The 13266-nt window shown below is 37.1% G+C and overlaps 1 protein-coding gene across 1 annotated transcript in view; it reads left to right on the top strand.

The window, feature by feature from the left end:
- The window catches only part of SEMA3A (semaphorin 3A), a 231667-nt gene that overhangs the window by 52462 nt on the left and 165939 nt on the right, over window positions 1–13266 (top strand). The window lies entirely within an intron of this gene.

The following is a 13266-nucleotide window of genomic DNA, read 5'->3' as shown; positions in this document are numbered from 1 at the left end:
TTTTAGCCATGTGGACTCCTAGAGCTTGTTTCTGTCAATGAAAGGATTTTTGGAAGCAACGTTTGTGACTTATTCATCCTTTGATTAAGTCTGTCTTGGAAGAAGTACAGCCAGAGTACTTGTTGGAAGCAAGGACAGTGAGACTTTATCTCATGTACTTTGGACATGTTATCGGGAGGGACCAGTTGCTGGAGAAGAATATCGTGCTTGGTAAGGTACAGGGCCAGCAAAAAAGAGGAAGATCCTTAATGAGATGGATTGACACAGTGACTGCAGCAATGGACTCAGGCATAACAATGATTGTGAGGATGGTGGCACAGGCGTGGGCAGTGGTTCATTCTGTTATACATGGGATCCTGTGAGTCGGAACCAACTCTAGGGCACCTAACAACAACAGTCATTTGATTACTAAGTCTATTCTACCTGGAATATACGGAGATTTGTGCCAGATCTCAAGATCCTATCTCGAAATACCTTGAACTTCATTATTTTTGATACATTCTCTTAATAATTTTTGTTCTGACATTCCATTGGTAGTGTTTTTTATTTTTTCTTTATTTAATATAGAATTTTTTTCTTGTTTTGTTTAGTTTAGTTTTTCATGAGATTCTAGGAATGGGAATGGAGTAAAAATGCCTTCACTCCGTCATCATCCACTGGAAGAAAGTAATATTTGTTTTGCAGAAAAATTACTCTAGGAGCAGTGTCTACCGTGGTCTATGTTGGTGTAAACCTGGAGAGGAAGTTCTATTGGAAGATAATTACTATAATCAAGGGAAGGAATTATAAGAAATTTAACTAAGACATTGGTAGTGAGTATGTAAGCAACAGAAAATACAGGAGAAATCACTATAGTGTGAAACAAAACTGAAGTGAAGGATTGGATGTGTGGATGATGAAGATGTTCTGGTTTGTATGATTCTTTGGATGAGCAACGCTTGTAACCAGTTTTAAAACATACAGAAAGGTGATGACGTCATTAATGGACCAAGAAGAAAAAGGAATGTGTTCTGTTTAAGTCATGCAGACTCTGGGATGTTTGTACAACATCTAAATAGAGGTTTCTAGTAGGCGTTTGTTTGGTGTTTTGGAGGAAAGTCTGTCTAGGAATACGTACATTTGAAACATTAAAACACTGTTTTTTTTTTTTTTTAGTAAATTCATTACTAAAAAAAAAAAAGAATTTTTCTTTTTTCTTAGTAATGAAAACCATGGTTGTAGATAAGATTCATCACAGAGTTGCTGTTGTGAAAAAAGAGCAAGTACAGAATAAAAGAATATAAATATTTAAAAGACAGCTAACTAAAGTGAGTTATGTGATGGTGAGAGATAACCAAACTTCTAAACAGTCAGTTCTTAGTCTTCCCCAAAATGCACCCTTCTTAGAGGCAGTATGGAGTAAGAGTGAGCCTGGTTTCTGAAGTCAGATGGAAATGAATATCTCGACTCTACGTCATACTAGCTGGGTGAGCTAGGATGTTCCCGATAGCCTATCTGAGTCAGTTTCCTAATAGGAAAAAAATGGGAATGAAAATTCCTACCTCACAGTGTTGTTGCAAGGATTAAATGGAATATGCTTATAAATACTCATCCAGCAGCACTGGGCATGTAACAGACGCTTAGAACTCCTTCCCTTTGTGTTTATCCTTATTTATATCTTCTGGTCTTTATGCATGTCCGCTGTTTGGAATACTTTACCACACTTCTTTCTGCTGGTGCAAAATCCTATACATTTTTCAAGGTCAGGCTTAATTGCCAAGCTCCTTCTCAAATGGTTATTTACTCCATGTGACATCAGTTTCTCCCTCCTGTTAAGCTCCTTATCTCTTTGCTGTCTTTTTGTTGCTGTTGTTGTTCATTTGGTTTTTGCTTCTCTGAGGACATTTGTTTCATCTTTGGATCAAGATTTTGTTGATCTTTATACAGCACACACTTAGCCAATACCTATGCTTTACATATAGTGAGGAATGAATATATATTTATTGAATTAGTAGGTGAATGCCTCCATTAAATAACAAAAATCTGAATTATGAGATTAGATTAGATTGCAAAGAGTTTGTCACATAAACAACTGGAAAATAGATTAGTATTACAAATAGGTCTGCTTGCGTTTATCGAGAAACACATTTAAGGGGAAATGTGTGTTGCTTCTCCTCCTCACAGTGTGATTAAGGGGACTTGGGTCTTGTGTGGGTCAGGAAGCGTGGAACCAGGGTTTGGGGTGGTAACTGACTTTTACTTATCCAAAGCTCAAATACGGCAACGCATGGTTTGTCCAGGGAGTTTATTTTGGGATATGATAAATCAAAAAAAATAATCTATCCACATCAACTATGAATCAGAAGCAACTATCAGAGGAGAGAGACTGCAAAAATTTAATGCAACGGAGATACTATAGATCACTGTGAGAAAATTCAGATAGATAAATGTGAAGAACACCATGGAGAAATGTTCTGGGCAAAAATGCTGGGGCTGTGTTTGGCATAGGCTGGAGAGAATAGCTAAAGGTAAAAGTTACCTTCAGACTGGGATTATAACTTGATGCAAATTTGGGTGTTTACTGTTGTTAAAATTAGAAAATTCATTTTTGTAGTACAGTCAAACAATATTTTCTAAAATTTGTAAATTGAGATGATAGATTCAACATCACCAAATAAATTAAAGCATTTAGACACCTACTGATAGTTACTCTTATTTATGTGATGGCAGGTGTACTGGCCTGAAATGCAAAGAGCAGAGTTCAACATCCACACAGTTTTTCTTAAAGTCCCATTGCCATCAAGTCAAATCTGACTCATAGTGACCCTGTAGGACAGAGTAGAACTGCCCCATAGAGTTTCCAAGGAGCACCTGGTGGATTCGAACTGCCTACCTTTTCGTTAGCAGTCACAGCACTTAAACGCTAGGCCACCAGGGTTTCCTTTCTTATAATACTTGCCAAATAGCAGTCGCTGTACAGGCTGTATTCTACAGTGTAATAATGTTTTTAAAACCTGGTCCTTGCTGAAATGAGGAAAATAAGGAAAGTAAGAAAATGTAAATTCCTTTATTCCTAAAGATTATCCTTTGTTATTTTGTCCTTTCTATATTTTATACTTTTTGTTGCTAAAATAGAATGCAAGCTCTTTTTTTTTTGTAGGAAATGATAACGATAGTAAATAGTACTTGCTTTTGTTGGTTTGCTTCTTATAATCCAACCTTTAAGTTGCCACCTTTTATTGCAGCCCATTTTGTTTTGGGACATTTTTCTGGTTTATGAAATTTAATAAAAGATCTAGGAAAGACTGAACTACAGGATCAAAAATTTTTTGACATGGCTGAACTTTCTACTATTTACAAATATCTGAATGTGGTCATCATTTAGCCAAAATATTTTGGCATCATATACACCCAGTCTTTGACTACTTTAAATGGAACCTTTGACTCTTCTATGAAAAAGACAAAGTTTATGTCATGGATAAAGTACATAAGCCTAAAGCCATCAATGAATAAAGGCAATTCATTTGAGTCCAGCAACTGGTGGGGTCTTGTTACTCTTCAATGCTATAAAACTTAGAGGAAAAAAAGAGAGAAAGAGGGAAATGGAATGGAAGTTAAAAATATAAAGAACAGGGTGGCTGTTGTTTGGATTTGAAGGTCAAGTATACAGGAGTTCTCCATCCTACTATTAAAAAGTCTAGTTCTGGTGGTCTTGCAAACTAGAATTGCTATTCATTTTATTGCTTTTTTGAGAATCTGACCGGATCATGGTAATGTAATCATCTGCATAAACGTGTGTTTATCCTAAAAATGATCAGAACACCACAGGAACCATGTAATTTTATTATATAGTGGTGAATAGTTGTGTATGATTTTGGTGTCAGTTTTCACATTTTTTTCCATTTTATATACTAAAATGAATACATAAAAAGAATGTGACATAATTTTTTTAGTATCTTGAATAATGTAATGATAGTGGTTGCTAACAGTGGCTTTTTTTCCCCTTTTTTATTCAAATAAAGCTGCATTAGAGATCATGATGAAACTCGGTAGAAAAACAAATATGAAAATTTACAAATAAGTAGAATGAAAATTAGAATTGATTCCTTAGAAAATATCATGGTTCTTCTCCCATGATTATTTGGTAGCATATTCTGATTATAGAACAGATCAAGTATAATTTGTTATCCTTTTTGCTGCATGTTATTAGATGGAATATAAATTTGGTAAATGCACTTTATGAGCCTTGAATTTCATAAGAAGCTACCTTTCGGAACCATATCACGAGAGAATGCAAACTATAAGTGACAACACCGCTGCTTGAAATTATATCATTGGTTTTCCTGGCCGGATCATCTATACACTTATGCGTATAGTCTACATTGTCTAATATCACATCATAATGATAATGTTGTAATACCCCCCCAAAAAAAGAAACCTGTTTCCATCAAGTAGATTCCAACTCATAGCGACCCTATGTGACAGGGTAGAACTATTCCCATAGGGTACACAAGGAGCGGCTGATGGATTCGAACTGCTGACTTTTTATTTAGCAGCGAAGCGCTTAACCACTGTGCCACCTGGACTCCAAAGTTGATAAGGTTGCTGTTGTTGTAGGTACTGTCAAGTCAGTTCCGACTCCTAGTGACCCTATGGAAACCCTGGTGGCGTAGAGGTTAAGTGATACAGCTGCTAACCAAGGGGTCGGCAGTTCAAATCCGCCAGGCACTCCTTGGAAACTCTATGGGGCAGTTCTTCTCTGTCCTACAGGGTCGCTATGAGTCGGAATCGACCCGACGGCACTGGGTTAGTGACCATAGCTATAGAGAGAGTAGAACTGCCCCATAGGTTTTCCAGGAAGCAGCTGGTGGATTTGAACTGCTGACCTTTTGGTGAGCAGCCGTAGCTTTTAACCCCCACACCACCAGGGCTCCAACATTGATAAGAGTTAACACTTACTAAGCATTAACTATTTGTCTGGCTTTATGAGCAATATATCGCCTATTTTGTCTTTAAGCAAATCATATCTGATGAATCCCAAATTAACAGAATATTTGTTTAAATCAGATTTTTAAATTTGGGAATCCATAATTCATTAAATTGTGTTTATTTCTGAAATGGCACCTTTGATGACAATCCTATATTTACTTCCCTTTATTGTTTACACAACATGTAGAAGTTAAAGTAATGTCTCGACCAGAGAAGAACTCAGCTACACTCAGGGAGAATTGTGTCTTTAAATTCCTTGCTGTACCTGGATTCACCGTAGTCAGAGTGATTCCATGGAAATTTAGGTTATTCTTTACAATAACATTTGGCTGATTGTTTCACTGAATATGAACATAGGCAAGATGTGGGAAGGTGAAAGGAATATTAAATGTCTTACAGGCCTGAATATTGATTTTAGTTTCTAATACTAGTTTATGCCATTGTAATTTTTTAAATAACGGAAACCATAAAGAAGCACCTAAAATCTGAGGGAGTTGACTCAGAGTTGAAGTGATTTAGTATCAATTGCAGCTGAAGGTGTTTATATCCAGGAAAAACAAGATCATAAATTTTAAATATGGAAGACAGAATACTGAAGAAATGCAGAGAGAGATTTTCTGAGAAGGTGTCTAATTTTTAACTTAGGTTATTTTAGCCCTGGAAACTAGTGAAATAACCTAAGTGATTTAAAATGTTTGTTGCTCACTGTCATGAGGGTCTCACAAAGACTCTTCTGTCAGTTGGAAAGCAATGTAAAAAGTCCCCGTTAGAAAGGAACATGTGAAGTAATTGCAGTGAAAGGAACGATATGACAAAATTAAGTACATTTGAAAGCAATGGAAAGTAGCTGCTCCAGGAAAATATTGAGCCTTGAATATTTTTTTTTTTGGATAAAATGGTTTAGCAGTAACGTTTTAAAAAATGTCATTTATTTCTACAGTGATTCTGTATATAAAACACTAAAGACTCTTGTATAAGTTGTGTGTATATAGGAACCAGTAATTTTCCTTACACTTATTTGCAAAATCTATTCTGTAATATATTTTTCAGTTGGATGAATATTTTCATTGTTTAGAATTCATGATATAGAGAGTCATTCTTTCTATTTAGAATTCATGATATAGACATTGGCAAAGAATGAAGCGGTACTTTATTGTACTTAAATGATCATTGCATTTACTATGAATGTAAACCAAGGAGCACGTTGCTATTCCTCTGTAACCCTCTGCCATACAGAATCACCAGTGTTAACAAACTGACACATCATGAAGATAAGCAGAAAAGTTTCCTTCTTTTTTTGGTCTGATTCATCTGAACCCTAATTGCCCATCCCTGATCAAGAAGAACAAGCATAGCACCCTAATATTTAACTCTACTTATGCAGATGGCTCTCTGGGTGGTAGAAACTTAATGCACTCAGCTTCTAACTGAAAAGTGGGAGGTTCGGGCCCATCCAGAAGTGCCTCAGAAGAAATTCCTGGAGATCTCATTCCAAAAAAATCAGTCATTGAGAACTCTATGGATCCCAGTCCTGCTCTGACACACGTAGGGGCACCATGAGTCGGAGTCCACTAAAACGCGACTGGAAAAATTTATGCAGATAGTTGATCTTTGAGTGCTTATTATGCAAACAACTGGGCCGGGCTCTTTGTGTACATGATCTCATTTCACTTTCATAATAACTCTTGGAAGGTGTATCACTAACCCATCATCCAGAACACTGAGGCCCAAAGAGCTTAAGACACTTGTCCTAGCTGCCTATCTAGCAAATAAGTACTGCAATGATGCTGGGCTTCTCACCTGTAACTGAATGACTCCACCATCGATGGCCACAGGAGTCGTTTTCCTGTAACTGCTACCATTGGATACTTAGAGCTCCCTTATGTGGTCTTTTATGTGTTTCCGATGAAAGTTTACCCATGTGTCCCTTAAAAGACCCTTCCATTGCTTAAAATCTCTATGTGTTTTTTTGCTTTATACCAAGTTGACGTGAGTGTCCCTGGCTAGCCATGGTTTGACCTCTCTGGTACTAGGGTAGAATTATAGATTTTAAAATTGGAAGGAAAGATGAGGAGTATCTAGTCTATTTGATAAACAGATCTCCTGAAATGGCTGTTCACTCAGCATATGTATATATCAAGTGATACAGCCCCTGCATCTGGTGGCAACCCCTTCTTTACACAGCCCTGAGTGACTGAAATTTTGGTGTTATGTTGACTCCCTGTAATCTTGGTCCTTTGCCATCATTCTGACGCTGGTGATATGTCTGATATCTGAATTCAGATAGCATATAGTGAGTTCTCTGCTCTTTCACTCTGAGGCTAATTGTTCTTGTTTATTTCAGTCATGGTTCACATGGCAGTTTTAACTTCTGAACAAATATGTTTCCCTTGATCTATTTGGGGGGTGGGGGGGAGGTATAGGTAGGTAAGACCAACCCAGCATTATTCTGCTTCTCTTGAAAAAAATTAGAAAAGCATCTTTTAACAATTTGTGAACAAGTAATTCTTGAAATTGTTTTAATAAGGTAGGTGGATGATAGGTAGATATGTAGATACACAGATGATAGATAAGATATTGATAGTTCATTTAATGTTGAAAAGAAACCATGGGAGTTATTGATGATGGGACTATTAATTAAATATTTCTTGATATCAGGGAATGTAAATTCTGATAGATAAGACATTTATATGAATGCAATAATTGAATGTGAGGCAATTTATAAGAGGAATTCAAGGGAATGTTGCAATTAGTTCTAAGAGAATTTCTTGGAAGTTGCATTTGAACTAGCTTGATAGGAATGGATACTGTTTTCAATGGGTCGTGAAGTTGTGGGTGTCAGAAATAACTGCAGCAAAGACCAAGAAGTAGACAAGTACAGAGTGTGTTTTGTTGCATAAAAGGAGGCATGAGGAGGAACACTGAGGTCTACAGTTGAATGGTGGTGTGACCTGACCTTGGATGCTAAGTTATAGAGTTTGAACTCTATCCTCTATGGAAATCAGATTTTTTATAATAAAATAGAGAAGGTAATAGGAGAAACAGATGAAGCAAGAGAATTTTTCACATTACAAATATATGTTTTCTGCAAGCAAAGGCTGGGGCAGAGGTAGGATCTCCATTAAAACTTCCTCTCTTTAGAAAGCACATTACACCTTATATAAATGCTGATGAAAGGGGCCTTATTAAGTGCACAGGAGCCCTGGTGGTACCTTGGTTAAACACTCGGCTGCTAAACAGAAGGTCAACAGTTCAAACCCACCAGATGCTCCCATAAAGATTTATAGTCTTGGAAACCCTATGGGCCAGTTCTACTCTGACCTACAGGGTCAGTATGAGTTAGAATTGACTCAACAGCAATGGGTATTTAGTAGGAATATTTGAAGCAGTGATTCAGGACACACAGTTTTGGAGAATCTTCATTATTTTTGTCCCAGGGAAAGATATATATATGTATACATACATACATATATATACACACACATATATATATATATATATAGATTGATTGAAACAATATAATATAAGCCAATATTTAAGAAAACCAATTTGGTGATTATCAATAATTTTAATCCAACAGAGGTCTAATATTGAATGTTATTTTTAATCTGAAAATATTTCTCTAACTTAAAATAAAGATCTAAAAGTTCAGTATTTGCCTATTCATGACAAAAACAAGTTGAGGAATGAAAACACTAAAAAATTGAAGTCAGATTGTAAAATTAATTTAAATTCATTCATATTTTCATAAAAGTCTTAGCTTCTGTGTATATGTTGGTTCCAAAATATTTTAAAGAGTTTAAATAGTGAAGTTAATGACTTACTGGTAATAAAGGCATATTAAGATTCCTCAATAAAATGAGTCCTTAAACCACCAAGGAGGCTAAACTGAGTTTTTCCCATATTCTCTTTACTCTGAATGTCCCTAGGCTTAACCCTTTCTAGACTTGTAGCACATATGGTATCCCAACTGCTTTTTATGCCTCTGGGGTTCGTTGGGAAAGAAGCAGACCAATTTTAACCCATACAGTCTCAAGATGTGAGCTTTTTAAAATGAGTGAAACTCAGGAACCCTGGGCCAAAGCCTCATTTCTGTGTAGATTGAGCATTGTCTTTTTATTTTTTTCATTTTACATGCACAACTAGGGCAAAGCTTTTTTTGTTTACTGTTTGAGTTGTTTTAGAGTTGCAGATGCTACATTATGATTTTGACTCCTTGATATTAGAAGATGGGGAAATTTTTCATTAGGCCTCTAGAATTTGCTGCCTAGGACCCCGTCCCTTCTGAACTTCGTCATTAATCTGATCCATCCCTGTCTGGTCAAACTTTGATGTCTATCCCTCTGCCCACTCTCTCCCACAACAGTCCTAGTTCAGCCCCAAACCAGTCAGAGCTTCTGGGCTTTGCCACCATGGTGCTAGACATTGAAATTTGCTGCTTTCAAAAAGTTCTTAATTTACTTTATGCTGTGATGTTCTGTAGACGGAGTAATGGTCATTCTGTGAATACTCTGATTTTTCCAAGTGAAAATAACCATTATTATTTTGTGAAGGTAATATAAGGTAAAACTTTGAATTATTTCAACCAACTAGAAGATCAGTTCTATTAATTTTTCTCTATTTTAGGAGAAAAATAAATACAAATAAGATGGGTATCAGAAATTTCCTCATATAACACGTAATTATTGTACACATACTAAACGTGAGACATTGTGTTAAGCAGCAAGGATACTGTTGTGAACAAGAGGAATGTGACTCCTAGCTTCGAGGAGCTTGGAGTCTCAGAGTAGGGAAATTGATTAGAAATGAAACACACTTATAACGGGACCAGTCCATGCAGGCTCAGCTTTGGACTTTCACACCTGCCCCTGAGCTACTTGGTGATCCTGCACCTCAGCAAAGGTGGGCTAAGAGATATCTCCTAGACGGTGTTAGCAAAGAATGAAAGTGGACAAACATTTTGAAAACTTGGAACATAGGTTGAAACAAAAAGTTGTTCTTAGGCGCCACTGAGTTGGTTGTGACTCAGTGACCCCATGTACAACAGAACGAAACACTGCCCGGTCCTGTGCCATCCTCACAATCCTTGCTATACTGGAACCCATTTTTGCAGCCCCTGTGTCACTCCATCTCATTAAGGTCTTTCTCTTTTTTGGACCCTCTACTTTATCAAGCAAGGGACTAGTCACTCCTGATAACATGTCCAAAGTATGTGAGATGAAGTCTTGCCATCCTTGCTCTGTAAAAAGCATTCTGGCTGTACTTCTTCCAAGACAGATTTGTTCATTCTTCTGGCAATCCATGGTATGTTTAATATTCTTCGCCAACACCATAATTCACAGGCATCAATTCTCCTTCTGTCTTTCTTGTTCATTGTCCAGGCTTCACATGCATATGAGGTGATTGAAAACACCATGGTTTAGGTCAGGCGCACCGTAGTCCTCAAAGTGACATCTTTGCTTTTTAACACTTTAAAGAAGACTTTTGCAGCTATGCAATGTGTCTTTTTTTTTTTTTCCTTTTCTTAAAATCTATTGTTGTACTAGCTTCTCATTAAATAATTAGTACACATATTGTTTTGTGACATTGGTTACCAACCTCATGACTCCCTTTCTCGACCCTGGGTTCCCTATTACCAGCTTTCCTGTCACCTTCTCCTCCGCCTTCTAGTCCTTGCCTCTAGGCTGGTGTGCCCCTTTAGTCTCATTTAGTTTTATGGGCCTATCTAATCTTTCGCTGAAGGGTGAACCTCAAGAGTGACTTCATTACTGAGCTAAAAGGGTGTCTAGGGGCTGTACTCTCGGGGTCTCTGCAGTCCCTGTTAGGCCAGGAAGCCTGGTCTTTTTTTGTGAGTTAGAATTTTGTTCTACATTTTTCTCCAGCTCTGTCTGGGACCCTCTATTGTGATTACTGTCAGATCAGTCAAAGGTGATAGCCGGGCACTATGTAGGTGTACTGGACTCAGTCTGGTGGAAGCTGTGGTAGATGCATTCCATTAGTCCTTTGGACTAATCTTTCCCTTGTGTCTTTAGTTTTCTTCATTCTTCCTTGCTCCCAATGGGGTGAGACAAGTGGAGTATCTTAGATGGCCGCTCACAAGCTTTTAAGACCCCAGATGCTACATGCCGAAGTAGAATGTAGAACATTTTCTTTATAAAGTATGTTATATCAATTGAGCTAGATGTTCCCCAAGACCATGGTCCCCACAGCCCTCAGCCCAGTAATTCTGTCCCTCAGGGAGTTTGGATGTGTCTATGGAACTTACATGACCTTGTCTTATATAAGTTGTGATGGCTTCCCCAGTATTGTATACTGTCTTACCCTTCACCAAAGTTTCCACTTATCTGTTGTCTACTAAGTGTTTTTTCATCCCCACCGCTCCCCTCCCTCGTAACCATCAAAGATTGTTTCTTTTTGTGTGTAAACCTTCTCATGAGTTTTTATAGTAGTGGTCTCATACAATATTTGTCCTTTTGTGATTGATTTATTTCAGTCAGCATAATGCCCTCCAGGTTCGTCCATGTTGTGAGATGCTTTGCAGATTCATCACTGTCCTTATCGTTGCATAGTACTCCATTGTCTGTATGTACCATAGTTTATTTATCCATTCATCTGTTGATGGGCATCTAGGTTTTTTCCATCTTCTTGCAATTGTGAACACTGCTGTAGTGAACATAGGTGTGCATAAGTCTATTCATGTGACAGCTCTTATTTCTCTAGGATATATTCCTGGGAGTGGGATTGCTAGATCATATAGTATTTCTACTTCCAGCTTTGTAAGGAAGGGTCATATCATTTTCCAAAATGGTTGTACCATTTTGCATTCCAACCAGCAGTGTGTAAGAGTTCTAATCTCCCCACAGCCTCTCCAACATTTGTTATTTTCTGTTTTTATTATTTGTGTCAGGAATGTTGGGGTGAGATGGTATCTCATTGTGGTTTTGATTTGCATTTCTCTAATGGCTAGTGATCGTGAGTATTTCCTCATGTGTCTGTTAGCTGCCTGAATGTCTTCTTTGGTGGTGTCTGTTCATATCCTTTGACCATTTTTTAATTGGATTATTTGTCTTTTTGTTGTAAAGGTGTTGGATTTTCCTGTAGATGTTAGAGACTAGATCTTTGTCGGATTTGTTATAACCCCCAATTTTTTCCCCAGTCTGTAGGTTTCAGCATTGTCTTAGGAGATGCCTGCTGGATGTGTGAATTTCCTAAACTTTTGACAGATTTGCCTTTATGTCTGTGAGATAAGCTTCCTCGATATGTTTCCCAGTTACTATGTTTTCATGAGAATGTACTTACCATGAGAATAAGCTATTCCCAGTCTTCATTCAGTCATAGTGGTCATTTTCTCCTTGATGCCACTTACTGTTTCCAGGTATTGCTGGCTCCCTGTTCTTCTAGCTTCTGAAGGGTAACTATGGCCTTTGCAATAAGGAATAATGCATTGCAGTGATACTTTTCAAGAGATTGAAACTCCTGTAAGTTATTCTTAACCCTGGATTCAATCTTACGGCTCAATCTTTGCTTCCACATGTAGCAGGTAGAATGCACTGCTGTGAGCAGTTCTGCAGTATTTCAGGACAACTGTTTCTGTTTCTTAGCTGTTAGAACTACTTTTGTTATAATGAAGAATAAAAAAAAAATGAAGAATACATAGTAATAATTTTACTGAGATTCAGATTCCTTTACTTTTATTGATTTGGTCTGTCAGTACTGTTTTGCAGTAATGAGGAATGTCCCTTAGTGGTCATTCTCCTGAGATAAAAAGCCCATTGACTTTATTTATTTGGGCTATAGGTGTGGCTTTAGCTGTAAGGAAGAATGCATTGTACCATGTTTTGAAAAGTTTCATGAAAAATAATAAAATAATAAAAAGGCTAGAAGGAGACCCAAATAAAATATATGTGCAGTCATTGCCAGGTGCTTTCATGTTTTACCTCATATTTTTCAAGAAAAAAAAAAAATTATCATTGACTCATACTGGCAGGATTTATGATACCAAGGATCTGCTGGGACATATGGGACCCCAGATATTGGGTGTCAAAATCCATACATTGTGACAAAAATTCTGAATTGGTCCTTTAATCAGCATGCCTTCCATTAATGAAAACACATGGTATCAACAAAAAATCCAAAGGAGGAAATAAGCCTTGAAATTAACCTTCCATGGAATGGTTTGGATCAAATCCAATCACTTAAAAAATCTTTGTAAAATTAAAGACATTCTATCTACTTTTTTGATCACTACATGTAAATAGATTCTACCAGATAAGCTTGTATTTTTATTCCTTTCTTTTG

The sequence above is a fragment of the Elephas maximus genome, chromosome 8 (genome assembly GCF_024166365.1).
Source record: "Elephas maximus indicus isolate mEleMax1 chromosome 8, mEleMax1 primary haplotype, whole genome shotgun sequence".
In the NCBI taxonomy this organism is placed as follows: domain Eukaryota; kingdom Metazoa; phylum Chordata; class Mammalia; order Proboscidea; family Elephantidae; genus Elephas; species Elephas maximus.
This window is presented reverse-complemented; position numbering and strand designations above follow the sequence as displayed.